This window comes from Callithrix jacchus, chromosome X, assembly GCF_049354715.1.
Source record: "Callithrix jacchus isolate 240 chromosome X, calJac240_pri, whole genome shotgun sequence".
Classification (NCBI taxonomy): Eukaryota; Metazoa; Chordata; class Mammalia; order Primates; family Cebidae; genus Callithrix; species Callithrix jacchus.
This window is the reverse complement of record NC_133524.1, coordinates 72,273,738-72,290,948: the sequence shown is the minus strand read 5'-3', so window position 1 is coordinate 72,290,948 and position 17,211 is coordinate 72,273,738. Positions and strand designations below refer to the sequence as shown.

Genomic DNA, 17,211 nt, shown 5'->3' with positions numbered 1-17,211 from the left:
ACAGCAAATCAAAAAACTTATTCATCATGATCAAGTAGGATTCATCCCGGGGATGCAAGGCTGGTTCAACATACGCAAGTCTATCAACGTAATTCACCACATAAACAGAACCAAAAACAAAAACCACATGATTATCTCAATTGATGCAGAGAAGGCATTTGACAAAATTCAACAGCCCTTTATGCTAAAAACCCTCAATAAACTCGGTATCGATGGAACGTATCTCAAAGTAATAAAAGCTATTTATGACAAACCAACAGCCAATATCATACTGAATGGGCAAAAACTGGAAGCATTCCCTTTGAAATCCGGCACTAGACAAGGATGCCCTCTTTCACCACTCCTATTCAATATAGTGCTGGAAGTTCTAGCCAGAGCAATCAGGCAAGAAAAAGAAATAAAGCGTATTCAAATAGGAAAGGTGGAAGCCAAATTGTCTCTATTTGCAGACGACATGATAGTATACCTAGAAGACCCCATCGCCTCAGCATAAAAACTCCTGAAACTGATAAGCAACTTCAGCAAAGTCTCAGGATATAAAATCAATGTGCAAAAATCACAAGCATTCATCTACTCCAATAACAGATTTAAAGAAAGCCAAATCAAGAACGAACTGCCATTCACAATTGCTACGAAAAAAATAAAATACCTTGGAATACAACTCACAAGGAACGTAAGAGACCTCTTCAAGGAGAACTACAAGCCACTGCTCAACAAAATCAGAGAGGACACAAACAGATGGAGACACATTCCATGTTCATGGTTAGGAAGAATTAATATCGTGAAATGGCTATACTGCCAAAAGTAATTTACAGAATCAACGCTATCCCCATCAAGCTACCATTGACTTTCTTCACAGAACTGGAAAAAACCACCATGAACTTCATATGGAACCAAAAGAGAGCCCGCATAGCCAAGTCAATTCTAAGCAAAAAGAACACAGCGGGGGGCATCACACTACCGGATTTCAAACTATACTACAAGGCTACAGTAATCAAAACAGCATGGTACTGGTACCAAAACAGAGATATAGACCAATGGAACAAAACAGAGGCACCGGAGGCAACACAACATATCTACAACTATACAGTCTTTGATAACCTGATAAAAACAAGCAATGGGGAAAGGATTCCCTATTTAACAAATGGTGTTGGGAAAACTGGCTAGCCGTGTGAAGAAAGCAGAAACTGGACCCCTTCCTGACACCTTACACTAAAATTAACTCCAGATGGATTAAAGACTTAAACATAAGACCTGGCACCATAAAAACCCTAGAAGGAAATCTAGGCAAAACTATCCAGGACATAGGAGTAGGCAAGAACTTCATGAACAAAACACCAAAAGCATTGGAAACAAAAGCCAAAATAGACAAATGGGACCTAATGAAACTCCACAGCTTCTGCACGGCAAAAGAAACAGTCACTAGAGTGAATCGGCAACCAACAGAATGGGAAAAAATTTTTGCATTTTACCCATCTGACAAAGGGCTGATATCCAGAATTTACAAAGAACTCAAACAGATTTACAAGAAAAAAACAAACAAACCCATTCAAAAGTGGGCAAAGGATATGAACCGACACTTTACGAAAGAAGACATATATGAGGCCAACAATCATATGAAAAAATGCTCATCGTCACTGGTCATCAGAGAGATGCAAATCAAAACCACATTGAGATACCATCTCACGCCAGTTAGAATGGCGATCATTAAAAAATCTGGAGACAACAGATGCTGGAGAGGATGTGGAGAAAAAGGAACACTTTTACACTGTTGGTGGGAGTGTAAATTAGTTCAACCATTGTGGAAGACAGTGTGGCGATTCCTCAAGGCCTTAGAAATAGAAATTCCATTTGACCCCGCAATCCCATTACTGGGTATATATCCAAAAGACTATAAATCATTCTACTATAAGGACACATGTACACAAATGTTCATTGCAGCACTGTTTACAATAGCAAAGACCTGGAATCAACCCAAATGCCCATTGATAATAGACTGGATTGGAAAAATGTGGCACATATACACCATGGAATATTATGCAGCAATCAGAAATGATGAGTTTGTGTCGTTTGTAGGGACATGGATGAATCTGGAGAACATCATCCTCAGCAAACTGACACAAGAACAGAAAATGAAACACCGCATATTCTCACTCATAGGCGGATGATGAAAAATGAGAACACATGGACACAGAAAGGGGAGTACTAAACACTGGGGTCTATTGGGGGGAAAAGGGGAGGGCCAGTGGGAGGGGGAGGTGGGGACGTATAGCCTGGGGAGAAATGCCAAATGTGGGTGAAGGGGAGAAGCAAAGCAAAGCACACTGCCATGTGCGTACCTACGCAACTGTCTTGCATGCTTTGCTCATGTACCCCAAAACCTAAAATCCAATAAAAAATTAAGAAAAAAAAAAAGAAATAGAAATTCCATTTGACCTGGCAATCCCATTACTGGGTATATACCCAAAGGACTATAAATCATTCTACTATAAGGACACATGCACACGAATGTTTATTGCAGCACTGTTTACAATAGCAAAGACCTGGAATCAACCCAAATGCCCATTGATGATAGACTGGATTGGGAAAATGTGGCATATATACACCATGGAATATTATGCAGCAACCAGAAATGATGAGTTCGTGTCATTTGTAGGGACTTGGATGAATCTAGAGAAAATCATTCTCAGCAAACTGACACAAGAACAGAAAATGAAACACCGCATATTCTCACTCATAGGCGGGTGATGAAAAATGAGAACACATGGACACAGAGAGGGGAGTACTAAACACTGGGGTCTATTGGGGGAAAAGGGGAGGGCCAGTGGGAGGGGGAGGTGGGGAGGGATAGCCTGGGGAGAAATGCCAAATGTGGGTGAAGGGGTGAAAGTATATTTGAAGCATGAAAAGAATAAGTGGTAAGTGAGATACATTTTTTCAAATTCAGACAGAGTTTTCTTTCAAAATAAAAGCGGCTCTACCCCTTTCCAATACCAAGTAATAATATACATTATAAAATGTTGAAGACAATACTAAAAGGGCAAAGAACATAAAAATGGGCCCAGTGCAATGACTCATGCCTGTAATCCCAGCACTTTGAGAGGTCGAGGTGGATGGATCACCTGAGGTCAGGAGTTCGAGACCAGTCTGCCCAACATGGTGCAATCCTTTCTCTACTAAAAATACAAAAATTACTCAGGTATGGTGGTGGGCACCTGTAATCCCAGCTACTCAGGAAGCTGAGGCATGAGACTTGCTTGAACCTTGGAGACAGGTTGCAGTGAGCTGAGATCGCACCATTGCACTCCAGCCTGGGCAACAGTGCTACTCTGTCTCTAAATAAATAAATAAGACTAATAACTCCATGATATTTTATTTGCATCTATGCTTATCTAGACTTTCTTCTAGGCATATATATACATATCTTTTAAATAAAAATGGAGTCACAGGCCGGGCACCATGGCTCACGCCTGTAATCCCAGCACTTTGGGAGGCTGAGGCAGGTAGATCATGAGGTCAAGAGATCGAGACTATCCTGGCCATGGTGAAACCCTGTCTCTACTAAAAATACAAAAATTAGCCAGGCATGGTGGCACGCGCCTGTGGTCCCAGCTACTCAGGAGGCTGAGGCAGAAGAATCGCTTGAACCCAGGAGGTGGAGGTTGCAGTGAGCTGAGATTGCACCACTGCACTCCAGCCTGGCGACAGAGCAAGACTCCATCCATTTCAAAAAAAAAAATGGAGTCACACATGCTCTATTGTAAATCACTTTTTTCATTAAAAATGTAACCTGAGGCTGGGTGCAGTGGCTCACGCCTGTAATCCCAGCATTTTGGAAGGCCAAGTCAGGTGGATCACTTGAGGTCAGCAGTTTAAGACGAGCCTGGCCAATATGGTGAAACTTCATCTCTACTCAAAATACAAAAATTAGCTGGGTGATTTGGCACGCACCAGTATTCCCAGCTACTAAGGAGGCTGAAGCAGGAAAATCACTTGAAACCAGAAGTCGGAGGTTGCAGTGAGCTGAGACCATGCCACCGCACTCCAGGCTGGGTGACAGAGCTAGACTGCATCTCAATAAAAAAAAGTAACCTGAACCTATTTCCAGCTCTAGGGACTCATCATTTCTAATGGCTACATAGTAGTCCATTATATGTTTATACTATAACTAATTATTGTTGAATGGTTATTTTTTCTGATTTGTCACTATTTCAATGTTATAAACCACACTGTAATTAGCATCTTTGTACATTCATTACATACATCTTTGCAAATCTGTCCACTTCTTTCCTTAAAATAAATTTCTGTACATTGACTTGTTGGTCAAATAGTATGAATGAATCTTTTGAAAGACGTTACCAAATTTCTTTAAGAAAACTGATATCAGCCGGGCACGGGGACTCATGTCTGTAATCCCAGCACTTAGGGAGGCTGAGGCAGGCAGATCACAAGGTCAAGAGATGGAGACCATCCTGGTCAACATGGTGAAACCCCATCTCTTCTAAAAATACAGAAATTAGCTGGGCATGGTGGCACGCGTGTGTAGTCCCAGCTACTTGGGAGGCTGAGGCAGGAGAATTGCTTGAACCCAGGAGACAGAGGTTACAGTGAGCCGAGATCGCACCATTGCACTGCAGCCTGGGCAACAGAGCAAGACTCCACCAAAAAAAAAAAAGAAAGAAAGAAAGAGGAAGAAAGAGAAAAGAAAAGAAAGAAAGAGGAAAGAAAGAAAAGAAAAAGTAACCTATGTTTTCTTCCACATATTTTGTGATTTTATATTTTACATTAAGCAACATAAGCCTCAAGCACATGTTAAGGAGTGGCTAATGTTACTGCCATAATCAGAATATCAGGTTTAATGACAAGTGCAGGCTATTGAATAATTCATTTCACATGTTCTAGGTAAACGTTCTAGTACATGATTATGTAAAATAAGACAAAAACCTGAGTAGAGACACAGCAACTAAATCATTTATCCCTCTGCCAAAAATGACAATATCAATGGGTCTGCTAGAAAGTTGGGCCCCCAGCAAATTGTAAGTATGAAGGGATTTTTTTTTTAACTGCTTGGAGTGAAATACTTATATTCCAAGCTGATATAACATCCATCATGCTGAAGGGTTAATTCTCCCAAAGTATATTTGAGGGGTTACTATGTGGTCGCTGGGGACACAACAGTCAACAAAACAGAGGTTTATTGCTCAGAAAGGGTGAAGTAAACAACATACTTTCAGATTAAGTACGTTACAGAAAAGTAAGCAGGTAAGGGGATGGGAGAAGTCGTTATTACTTTTTTCTTTTTTTTCTTAGACCCTTTTCCACCTTCAGGAGGAAGTCCTTGTTGTAGGTAGGGTGGTCAGAGAAGGCTTCTCTAGGAAGGTAATAATTGTGAGGCTTGGATGATGAAAGCGAAGATATGAAAAGAAAATATTCCAACAAAGGTAAAGTAGTTGAGGTAAGTAGAAGTTAGCTTTGTTGGAAAACCAGTAAGAAAGCCAGCAATAACTGGCATGTTATTGGAAAACAGAAAAATGGGAAAAGAAACAGAACCTAAAAACTTGGGTAAGGTTTTCCTTTAACTGTGACAATGGGAGTGGCAGGCTGTGTGGCCCATTCCCTCAATTCTTTCAGGCATTACTACCTAAGAAAGGCCTTCTTTAACTGTCCTTTTACAAATTCCAACGTTATCAGATTTTCCCACCCTTTCGCAATCACCCGCCCTTTTCGAATACTTTAGAGTTACCCCCCTCAAAGTTATCAGTCTTTTAAACATTGCGAATCCGTTTGCCCCTATCGGGAACTCTTCTGTCCCCTTTCCTTGATTTTTCTTCTTGACATTTATCACTAACATTTTATATATATATATACATATATATATATATATATATGTATGTATATATATATATATATATATATATATATATATATGTATATATATATATATTTTTTTTAATTATTGTCCCCGGCCCCCAGTAAATTGTAAAGATTATGAGAACTGGGATTTTGATCTGTTTTCTTTTCTTTTCTTTTTAATAGTCTTGCTCTGTTACCCAGGCTGGAGTGCAGTGGCGCGATCTTGGCTCACAGAAACATCCGCCTCCTGGGTTCATCTATTCTCCTGCCTCAGCCTCCCAAGTAGCTGGGATTACAGGCACCCGCCACCACGCCCAGCTAATTTTCGTATTTTTAGTAGAGACTGGGTATTGCCGTGTTCGGCAGGCTGGTCTGCCTGTCTTGGCCTCCCCAAGTGCTGGGATTACAGTAGTGAGCCACCGCGCCTGGCCTATTTGATTTCTTAATTTTGGTCTATTTTAATTTACTAGGCATTTACAATGGGGCTCGACATACAGTTGCCACTCAGTAAATATATGTTGAATAAAACGTGGGCTACTGTATGAACTGGACTGATTGTGTGAACTGATGTTCATACAGGTTACACTAGTATCACATTTCTCACTCTCTGAAAAAGTCTTCAAGCAGTCAGACCCTGACGTCCTTCAGTTTTCAAAATGGGAAAGCAAATGTTCCCACAATTCTCACAACGCAAATTTCTCGCCACAATTCAAAATGGCGGAGGAGGGTGGGGCCTGTCACATGCTGGGCGTCATAACAGCTTTCCTTTTTCCAAATCGCCTCCCGCCTTGCCGCGTCGTCTGCCGTCCCCCTCCTCCCGCGGAGTCTTTTCGAGGAATCGACTGGGATTGGCTAACACTCTGGGAGTGGGTCTGCGGTGCCGGGACGCGGCATCATCACTTCCTGTTGTGGGCAGTCGTTTCCTGTCGCTGCTTGGTAACAATGGGGAAGATAATGGCTGCCTGAGCAACGTCTCGGAGCAGGCGCTGGGCTAGAGGCGGGTCTCAACCAGCGACTCATTGGAGGCGGGCTTGAGAGCGGCGGCCAGGGAGGTGCGGAGCAGCCTCGGACGCGGCGGCCGAACCAACCGAGTCAGATCCTGACCCTAAAACCTAGTAAGTGAAGACTTGGGAATCCTGTGAGAAAGGGATGTAGAGGGAGAGGAGGACAGCGGAGCCGCGGCTGCCGTGTTCTCTCAAAATGGCCCGAGTGACGCGTCGTGGCAGAGGCTCAGCGCCGCCTCCGGACCCCAGGCCCGTTACTGCGGGGGGCTCCGTGGCGTAGTCACCGCTGCCATTTTAGTTGAGTGGTATAGTCGACAGGCTCTTTGAAGGGGAAGGAGGTGGGGAGTACTTCCTCTCCGTGGCCGCGCTAGCGGCAGCTCAGGCCCTTCGGAGCATTAGAATATCGGGGGTGGCAGTTTTCGAGTTTTGGCCTCAAGCGTCAGAATCTTAGAGACTCTCAGGTTTTTTTTTTTTTTTTTTTTTTTCCTCTGTTCTCGGGAGGCTTCCTGGCCTCCCCGCGTTTCTCATGTCGGGCTTGGGTTTGGGAAAAGGGAAGTAAAAAATCAGGCTGCCCTAAGTAAGATGCTGGGAACTCTCCGGCCTGTAGATTTCCCCAGGTTTGCAAAACCTCATTTTGAGCCCGTCTGCAGGGTATTACCAATTAGACGCCCCCTGGGGCCGCGATGACATCTTCCCTGAGGATCTGAGGCAAATGTGGTTTACTCCCTTACTCGAATAACCCTGGCATATCCTTTGCCTGGTATCACTGGAAGGATCCCCCCAAAAGAGAGGGAAAAGTCGTTACGTGTTTGTTGTTTTCTCCTGGGTAAGGGATGGAATTGGGCCAAATTATTTTCAAGTAATATCCGTTTAATCCACTAATAACCCAATCCCTCCCCCATTAAAAAAAAAAAAAAGCCTAAGGGGTCTTGGCTTCTGCAGGCGGTACCTGCCACGCATGCCTTAGCTTAGCAACTAGTATTAACCGGTTGGGCTTCTGCTTCCTGAATACTCGGCCCCTTTTTCCCTTATGCTGATTAATTTCAAGATGGAGGAGACAGCCACGTTCCTTCCCTGGACAGTTTCACCGCACTTATTCCACAGGTTAGTCTGGGAATCTGAGGCCTAGCAGTCTTATTATTGAGGTCATTTTTTATTCATTTTGGGGCAAGAGGAAGCAGTTACATCAGATTGTCATCTACCATTTGCAAGTCCCCACAATGATTTTTTGCTAGAAGTAAGGAGCCTGCATTTCCTGAATCAGAATTAACTGCAGTGCTTTGGGCTGATTGAAAGGGGGAAGAAATAACAAACATACTGCTACTACCACTCGATTAGGTACATTTTATTTTCTCTGGAGGACTGGAGAGCAGACAGCACCTCCCCCCGCCCCCAGTGAGTTTTCTAAACTGTGAAAATACAGCTTAGGTAGCCAGAAAGACCAATCCACTTTTTAAAATAGGATTTTAGGACACTCTCCACTTACTGAAAAATGTTAGTAAAGATTTTGTAGCCTATGATGTTATGATGAATTTTAATACTTTAGTTCCTGCCTTAGGCTAGAGTAATGTGCCAAATAAGTCCTTGAAAGTGACTATCAAAATCTGAACGTAATTACTGGTCTGATAAGGAAAGGCCTATTTTAAATAGGCTTACAATAAAACGTAAATTGCCTCTCAGCCTTAAAAGACATCTTTTATCTAACTCCTGGTCCCCTCAGACCTTCTTGCTCTCCCCAAATACTCTAATACTAATATTGAATTCGGTTGGGTTGTGGTGTGTCTGTGTGTTTTTTTAAGGATGTGTCTAATTCAAAGAAAATGTGTATCTTTTAAAAGAGGAAGAATAATGGATTCTTTTTTTTTCTAGAGCAGAGAGTGAAGAAAACTAAAATCCAGTTTATTGTATTTCAATACTATGTCATAACAGTCAGGTAATTTATTTTTTGTTGCGTCTCCTGATGATTTATATGTAGAATGCATGTTTGCAAATATTTATTGTTCTGTTTTGCAGGCCCTGTAATTGGATGGGCTCATTGATAGATGTTAGATGGTATTGGGTATTCTTCATAAGAACGGGTACTTTTCTCAGATCTCATGAGACTTATTAAAAAAAAAAAAGAATGGGTACTTTTCACTGAGAATTAAAAGGGTAATGTTTCTGGATGCCTGGAACTCACCAGTGCTTTATCTGTGAATTTGACTCTTTAAAATAATGTCTGAAGTTTACCAATACTTGTATAGAACAAAAAACAAGAAAAGAAATTTGTTGCTTTATATCATTGTTGAAATGGCATGGGTGTAAGTAAAATAACATTTAAATGTTCACTGGATAACTAAATGAAACATCAGTAGAATAGCTTTCGAGAGTATAACCTTACATTATTTTGTGTGTGGTGGTTGATTTTTACTTTTAAGAATCAAAAATTCATAATTGATATGTGATACTTTTAATTGGTATTAACTCCTTTTCTTAGTATCAGTAGGGTAACCACATAATTTATTGCCCTAACCAAGACACTTTTAAGGACAAAAGGAACGTTAATAATTCCTGGACAACAGGAATAAACCTTGATTGTCCCAAACAAACTGGGATGGATACTTAGCCTAAATTCATAACCAACTTCTGCTGAAGGCCTGTGGTGCTAGGCCATGTGCTTTACATGCATTATTTTATAATCCTCGCAGCAAAGCCTTATGAGAATGTTAACTGTTTTATAGAGGAAACAGAAAACCCATCATCAGTTAAATAGCTGTAAGTGATGGAGCCCTCATTTTATCCCAGGCCTGTCTGAAGCTGAAGTTACTGAACTTTATGCTTCTGGATTTGATTGCTGTCTAATTAGATAGGAAAAGCAATGAAAATGAAAGGTTGTAGTAAAAAGTCTGTAGATTATGTTGCATCAAAAACGTGTTAACACTTAAAAGGTTCCAACAATCCCGTTTTCGTCTGTTATGTTCCTGTTTCAGCTATTAGTGCTCTTTGTATATAATTTGATAAACTTCATTTAAAATCAGAAATGATTTTAAGAAATAGCTTAATAATGAAATGATCTGGAAATATTAGGCTGGTTGGATATCTTTGAGGTTAGTGAACATATAGTGAGTCTTAACTAATACAGTAGGTCAAATGAGGCATCTGCGTTTATGGAATTATATTATGTGTACATTAATTTTTCCATGGCCATGGTGGATTGGAAATAGAGCAAATCACCAACCAGCCTCCTCCTGTTCTCTTCATTTACTATAGAGTGGATGACAAATTAGAAAATGAAAAGTCTTCTGTCAAACCCCAAACCAATGAAGTGCTGGAATTTTCTGCCACTGCCTAGGACTGGACAAGGTTTTGGTTTTTTTTTTTTTTAAGCTTTGTTCCTTAATGGTTTTCTTTAACACAAAGATTTCCAAAACCTATGGCCCATTAATTTCAGAAAGTATCTAGTTTACACAATAAATTGAAGTTCTGATGTCCAATATAAAAAAGCAGTAACACTTCGGTGTCCATTTTTGTTTCATTATTTTTTTCTCAGCCTCAAACATGAACATTCCCCACATAATCGAGCCGTTCATTTCTCTTTTTATCAATTGAAATGTTTTTTAAATACACCTCAATTGGGGGAATATATTTATGAACTTTAGGTTTTTCTCCTGAAATATTTAGTTGGTATTTTTGCTCTAGATTTCCTTGTATTTTAATGCTCCAACCCAAGGTTTTGTTTTGTTTTTGAGACAGAGTTTTGCTCTGTCGCTCAGGGTGGAGTGCAGTGTCGCGCGATCTTGGCTAACTGCACCCTCCACCTCCCAGGTTCAAGCAGTTCTCCTGCCTCAGCGTCCTGAGTACCTAGGATCACAGGCACGTGACACCATGCCTAGCTAATTTTTGTATTTTTAGTAGAGACAGCGTTTTCACCATGTTGGTGAGGCTGGTCTTGAACTCCCGACCTCAGGTGGTCCGCCCGCCTTGGCCTTCCAAAGTGCTGAGATTACAGGCATGAGCCACCACTCCCAGCCCCAAACCCAAGAGTTTAATTTCATTAGTCATAATAGTACCCACATATTGGTGAGACAGTCTGTAGGCAGAGAGCACTTGGTGCATTACATAGATTCATGGATTTCTTGCAGTAATTTTACAAGGGCAGGTTGGGTTGCTCTTATAACATTTGACAGTCTAATGGTGTTTGCATCATGATGAACATGTTACTTCCTGGGAGAAAGATATTTGTGTTTGATGTTTTAAATTGTTTTCTGGAATGATAACAATTCCCTTCTGTTCTCCTCTTGACTGTAAGAAGAAAGATGTTAACTACAATTTTCGTGTCTTGTTGACCAATGTTCTCTTTAGTGCTGTTTATAACTAAGGAGACCATATAAATTATCTAAACTGGGACACTTTTGAGAGTGAAAAGGGGAGCCATATTACTGATTACTTTAGCACAAGTGTAAACCATTACTCTTCTGGACAAATCAAAGATATATGGTCACCTTCTTGTTATGTTTATATAAGTATTTTACATAGATTCAGGAAGGTCAGTTGTTAGCATGTTGGTCTTAAATATAAAATTATTTCCTCAAATAATATAACTGATTGGTATAGATAATATTTTCTTTTTTGGTTAAGTGATTTTAGTTTTAAAAATTAGCTTCACTCTTTAAAAACCTGATTTTTTGATGGAAAAATTTTAGGTCCTTAAAATAGTGCCTTATTTTAAGGGGGAAATATGTTGGAAAAATGTTGGTGTTATTTGTGAACACCAACATTGTCAGTTATCAGTGATTTTTACATTAATAACTTTTAAAATAAACACATGGATCTGGGTTTTTGAGTCTTTTTCTTTTTGACTTCTTAAGAATAATGAGAGAAGCCAGTCAAAATGAGTTTATAGATAAGAGCAAATTCTAATTTAGTGTCATAGCTCGATAATAAAAGAACATAAAATGGGGTAATTGAAGATTAAATTCACTGTCTAGATTAAGGTATTGACTGAGATGAAATGTCATAATGGTTTCCTTTTTTAACTAACTTGATCCTATAGATCGACAGCATTTGACATGGTCTTCAGTCCTTTGCTTTACTGAAGTTCTTAACACTCAGTTTAACTGTTTTAGAGGGTTGTAGTAAAAATTGTTTGAGCTGCAAGTTGTTGGGACATTACTGAGTCCTGTTATTTTTTCTCTGCTGTCTTTTTCAAGTGGTAAATATAGAAGAATGTAGTAAAAATGGTTTGAGCTGCAAGTTAGTGGGACATTCCAGAGTCCTTTTAGTTTTTCTCTGCTGTCTTTTTCAAGTGGTAAAGATAGAAGAATGTAAGTGGAAGCTAAGCTAACTGCCATTCAAATAATATTTTATAATCTCTTATTGCTGTAGTAGCATGAGCAGTGGTAGGTGCCTTGGTAGCATTTTCTGATAGGCCACTGTTGAAAATTGTCAATGAATTGTTTAGTTGGTGAGAGGTATGATGTAATAAGGAGAGTCAGTGAGACATTAATCCTGCCCTTTTTTTTTTTTTTAAGAATGCTTTATATTACTTTTCGAAAAGATAAGAGGCCAAGGCAGGAGGATCATGAGGTCAGGAGATCAAGACCATCCTGGCTAATATGCTGAAGCCCCATCTCTATTAAAAATACAAAAAATTAGTCAGATGCAGTGGCACGAGCCTGTAGTCCCAGCTACTTGGCAGGGTGAGGCAGAATCACTTGAACCTGGGAGGTGGAGTTTGCAGTGAGCTGAGATCACACCACTGCACTCCAGCTTGGGCGACAGCGAAATTCCATCTTGAAGAAAAAAAGAGAAAGGTAAGATGACCGCAAAAGTTTAGGTAGAAGTACTTTGAGTGAAATAGTAGTGAGAAAAACAGCGCTTATAAGCTTACATCTTAGTTATTTGTGCTGTTTCCTAAACTTAATTTTTCTTAATATCGTAATGTGGCCTAGGTTATGTCTTATTTACAGTCACAGATTCATAGAACTGGATGGTTCCTTAAAGATGGTTTAATTCAGTACTCTAATATTAATGGAGATTCTCAGGCACAAGAGGTTAAATGAATTGGCCAAATCCACATAACCAAATTACAGCCAAGACTGGATTTCAGTATCTCTTTTTTTCCTTTCACAGAGCTGAATTTCACCCTGCTACCCATGTGTAGAATAAAAAAAGATATCTGTTTGTTATCAAATATTTCTATGTTACAAATGCCATAAAATTTTAATTAAACATTCCATATATGAAGAATCCCCAACACTTTTGGTGTCTACATACCTGATGGTACTATTGTTTTCTGATGTTAAATTCAGCAGTTCTTTGTGATTTAACTTTTAAAAAACTGAATAAAGTATTTTTCATTTTGGTGATGGTATTTAACATTTTCTCAACACAGATCACATGTTATTAGTTCTTAATCTCCTTTATAAGGTACTTTTTGGGTTTGGTTCATTGTTTTTGTTTGCCTGTTTGTTTTTTTTATGGAGTCTCTGTCACCCAGGCTGGAGTGCAGTGATGCTATCTCTGCTCACTGAAACCTCCACCTCCCAGGTTCAAGCGATTGTCCCGCCAGTCTCCTGAGTAGCTGGGATTACAGGTACCCGCCATCATGCCCAGCAGATTTTTATATTTTTGTAGAGATGAGGTTTCACCGTGTTGGCCAGGCTGGTCTTGAACTCCTGATCTCATATGATCCGCTCGCCTCAGCCTCCCAAAGTGCTGGGATTACAGGTGTGAGCCACTGTGCTCGGCCTCCTTTATGAGGAGGTTCTTAAGGAAGCTCTGTTGCAAACAAAATGGATTGCCCTTCTCTTGTCAGTGTGACACCTTTTTGTGTTGATATCCATGATTTTTTAAAAATTAGCATGTCTTGCTTTAGAGCTTTATTAATAGAACTTGGAGCTTGATGGAACACATATGCACAAGATGAAAATATTCAACATGATTTAGTTAGATGATCTTATGTTACCTTAATTCCTCCCTCCCACCCACTCCACTTGTGTTTTTAAAAAGAGGTGATTTCTTCCAGATGACTTTTTTCATTTTGATACAGACCTCACTCTGTCACCCAGGTTGGAAAGCTATGGCATGATCTCGGCTCACTGCAGCCTCTGCCCCCAGGCTTAAGTGATCCTTCCACCTCACCCATCTCAGGTCCCAAGTAGCTGGGACCACAGATGGGCATCACCATCTGTGATGGTGCTAAGTTTTTGCATCTTTGGTAGAGACAGGGTTTCACCATGTTGCCCAGGCTGGTCTCGAACTCCTGGGCTCAAGCATCCACTGACCTCAACCTCCCAAAGTGCTGAGATTACAGGTGTGGGCTACCACACTCAACCAGCACCTTGCCCAGCCCGGATGACTTACCTTTTAAAATTGGTTTTTACACAAGCATTTCACTTGATGTTTCAGAATTTAGTTTTGTAAGGTCTGTTTTATTAACAGTAATTTTGGATGCCTTATGTTTCCTTAATTGAGTACTATAATGTAATGTTTCCATCAAATACAATGTGCCTGTGTTTATACTTAGCACCAGGTCTCCTGACCTGTTAGTACTGAAGAGTATGTTTTAAATGACTTTTTGCCTGAACGTTATAACAATTAAATTTTTTTAAGATTGGTGTGCATGAATTAGAAGAATTAAATGAGATACTACATTTAGCAGTAGTCAAAGTCATTTGCATAATTTATATTAATATATAATAACGGCTAGTAAGAAGCCTTACTAACAACACTTTAAAATTCTCAAGGTGAATAAAACTGTTTTAAATAAATCTCAGGTTTGGTGTTCTTGCTGGCATTTCCTCCCCAGAATTAAATTTATCTGATACAGTCCCATTTATTGACCAGATGGATGAGTAGCTCTTTGAAACAATTGGGCAAAATTTCTAATTTGGTTTCATGTTTACAGGAATGAATTTGGAGATATTGTCACACAGTACTCTAAAAGAAATAAGGATAATAAAATATGCTATTTATCTAAGGAACAACTGTATTTTTAAAAATTACTAAAAGTTGACTTATTTAAAAATAAGTTCATCTGGGTTTGTGCTGCTTATAAAAGGCATTTTGTCATTGGAATTTTTCATGCAGGGAATGAACATGCTATAAAAAGCTCATAGATTGAATAGTTTAGTCATGCCTATTGGCGTTGAAGGAGTGTAGAATCTTGGGATACGTTGGGATGCAGTTGTCTTAGTGAAAAGTTGCCTGGATTTGGAATGCAGAAACTTGATTTAATTACTTGCTCTTTCCATGTCCTAGCCACATGGTTTTGGTAAATCTCTTTGGGCTTCTGTTTCTCACCTGCAGAGGTGGTATTTCCTACTTCATGGAATTATTGTGAGGATTAAATGAAACACAGGTGAAAGGGCTATGTAAATACACGGTGATGAGTATTGCTAATAGCCAGAGAGAGACCTAAGTGACTTCAAAATGATTGTATTTCATTGTCTACATCACTGTATGTTTCACTGGTAATCTCTTCATAGAAAAATGGCTGATGCTAATTATATGCTGAAGTCAAAATTTCTGACTTATATGAGATAGCTAAAGAAACAATTTTATGCCTTCTGTTATGATGTTGGAAGGATCCTAGGGGTGTATAAGGATTCTTTTTTTCCTCTAACTACTTTAACTAGAAATGTACCACAATGTTACTCACTGTAAAGTAGAATCTGGAGACCTGTTTTGTTAATATGTTATTCTTCACTAATATTTTCACCCCCCAATAGAGATAGAGCTATGTTTGATCATTTGGACTGTGGTTCCTTGACATTTTTGACATGTCTAAACTTTAAAATGTATGTTTGCACTTACCAAACAATAGAGGAGTTACCTCTACCTGGGGCAGAACTTATGGTTTAGATTTATTCCATTTCTTTCTTTTATGCCACTTGGATAGTGAAGGACTGCTTAAAATGAGACCAGGCTCATTGGGTATGTGAGAGTGAGATGAGTGTACAAGGCATTTGAGAGCGTTGCTTGAATTCAGGATTTCCGTTTTCTTTGCAAATGTAATTACCTCTGGTTTAGGTGGCCTCTGCAGGTATTGTAGCCATAGCTTACTCCTTAAATTCCCCTATAAGGGAGGGAGTGCCTTGCCAGTGCTGGAATCTCTTGACCCCCCCCCCAATTCCAACCTATGGAAAATGCAAAGTTAAGGCAGAAAGGATGGAGGCTTTGAAATAAGTGTGTTGCAGGAATATCATGGGGAAAATATTTTCCTTGACTGTCTCTGATGTATATATGGGAGGGTAGAGGGAAAGGAAGAGACAGAGCACTATATTGCTATCAAAGAGGTAGTGATTTGGATTTGTTCACATGTTACTTTGTGTCTCCTTAAAATTTTGAATTAAATACAATTTAGAAATCCCTCTTTCATGGAATGGAATCCAAGTTTATCAAGCAGGAGCTGTTTCGGATTCAAAAATTTCTGAAATCATTGTGTCAGGAAAATTTTGAATGAAGGTATAATGTTTTGTCTCTAGTTTCCATATAGGAAATGGTAGAAATTCTAAAAGGGCAAAAATGAATCTTGAAGATTCATGAACATAGGAAAGAATTATCTATCCCATGAGTATTGAACATTGTAGAGTATTGAATCTTACAGTTTTATTTTTGGAAAATATAAAGGGAATGCAAATATTGGGTTTATAGAGCATAAACAATATATTGGGAATATGTGAAACTCTCCATATGTGAGATTTCTCTATCTTGCTAAGAAATGCTTTATGCTGCCCAATATGGTAGCCACTAAACATGTGTGACTGTTAGGCATTTGAAATAAGACTAGTGAAACTGAAATTTTAAGTTTTTTTTTAAGTTTAAAAAACTGAAGGTAGTGTAAAATGTTTTTCCACTAAACACAACTTTATTTTTTTTGGAGAACTACATTCCATTATATCTGTTGAAAATTTAGCATCCAACTTGTGATGGGCTCTAAATGGTAAAACACACACCAGGTTTCAAAGACTTAGTATTTTTTAATGTAAAACTTCTAAGTGATTTTTTTTTATATCAATATGTTGAAATGATGATATTTTGGTTATGTTGCATCAGTAAGATACATTACTAAGATTAATTTCATGTGTTTTTACTCTTAAAAATTACATATATGGTTCAAATTGTATTTCTTTTGGACAGCGCTGTTTCAGACAGACTACTAAGGGAAGTGAGCTCAGTGTTCACACTGGATTTCATTCAGTCATTTAAATATCCACAATGTGCAAGGCATTGTGCTAGTGGCATTTGGCAGAGTTTTAAAGGGACTGTAATTCTGGTTCGTTCCCTAAAATAAAGTACTTGGGAAGAGAAGAAACATACAAAATATAAAACATCATCGAAGGCAGGAAGTGCCACTCCGGTAGCACAGACA

At 39.3% G+C, this 17,211-nt stretch overlaps 1 protein-coding gene across 6 annotated transcripts in view; it reads left to right on the top strand.

Moving 5' to 3' along the window:
* Positions 1-6,781: 6,781 nt before the first annotated feature.
* Positions 6,782-17,211, top strand: part of RLIM (ring finger protein, LIM domain interacting) — a 29,023-nt gene continuing 18,593 nt past the window's right edge. The window contains exons 1-4 of one of the 6 annotated variants that reach the window (XM_078364224.1): positions 6,782-6,968; positions 7,906-7,961; positions 8,727-8,790; positions 12,368-12,649. The gene's annotated coding sequence lies outside the window, so the exon portion shown is untranslated. The remainder of the gene's footprint in view (positions 6,969-7,905; positions 7,962-8,726; positions 8,791-12,367; positions 12,650-17,211) is intronic. The other 5 variants (XM_054251510.2, XM_035289770.3, XM_008989510.5 and 2 more) reach the window with 5 other exon arrangements.